The 764-nt window shown below is 66.8% G+C and overlaps 1 non-coding gene across 1 annotated transcript; it reads right to left on the reverse strand.

Moving 5' to 3' along the window:
* Positions 1–694: 694 nt before the first annotated feature.
* TRNAG-CCC lies at positions 695–764 on the reverse strand. The gene has a single exon. It is a non-coding gene; the product is annotated as a tRNA-Gly (tRNA).

Here is a 764-nt window from a genome sequence, read left to right on the forward strand (position 1 = left end):
AGGCGCGGGCGGGAGGAGCGCAGGCCGCGGCCGCTGACGACGTGAACGGACCCGGTTGCTGGTGTTGCGGTACAGCGGCGCGAGCGAGGGGCCTCTGGCCGTAGCTCCCCTCGCGTCCACGCGGGTCCCTCTCCACCAGCTCCTCCGCCTTCCTTGGGCCGCCGACGCCGCCGCGGCCACTGGGGTGTCTGCCGGCCCCCCGGCGGCTCCCCTCCGGGGACCTTCCTGTCTCTGCCCTCGCTGCGTGGTGAGACGTGGCCCAGCGGCCGACCCAAGGTCCAGCACGGGCATCGGTGACCTACCCGGTGGCTCTTTGGGTTCCGTGGGTCCTGCAGGGGAAAGGCTGAAAGTAATTGGGGTCTTAGGTCCAAACAGTCTCAACCGCAAACTCCGCGGAGACACTTGCGGGTGGACAGGTAAGAACTCGCGAGTTGCGGTGGTTGCTGCGCTGCACGCCCACGGCTACTCCACTTAGGCCCGGCCCCGGTGTGGATCGACTCCTTATTGCTTTCTGCTCAGAAATACCCTGCGGATTTTGGCGGCCAGAATCACGAAACCACAGGACTTGGCCTGCGCCACGGGGAAAGCGAGGATGGGGCGCCTCGTGGGAGGTCTGAGGTCTTCGGGTGAGCGGAGGGGGAGAGGCACCCACCCGGGTCGCCGGTGGGGCGGAAAAAGAGGAAGAGAGGCAGGATGCATTGGCCGGGAATCGAACCCGGGTCTCCCGCGTGGGAGGCGAGAATTCTACCACTGAACCACCAATG

The sequence above is a fragment of the Ailuropoda melanoleuca genome, unplaced genomic scaffold (assembly GCF_002007445.2).
Source record: "Ailuropoda melanoleuca isolate Jingjing unplaced genomic scaffold, ASM200744v2 unplaced-scaffold52978, whole genome shotgun sequence".
Lineage (NCBI taxonomy): Eukaryota > Metazoa > Chordata > Mammalia > Carnivora > Ursidae > Ailuropoda > Ailuropoda melanoleuca.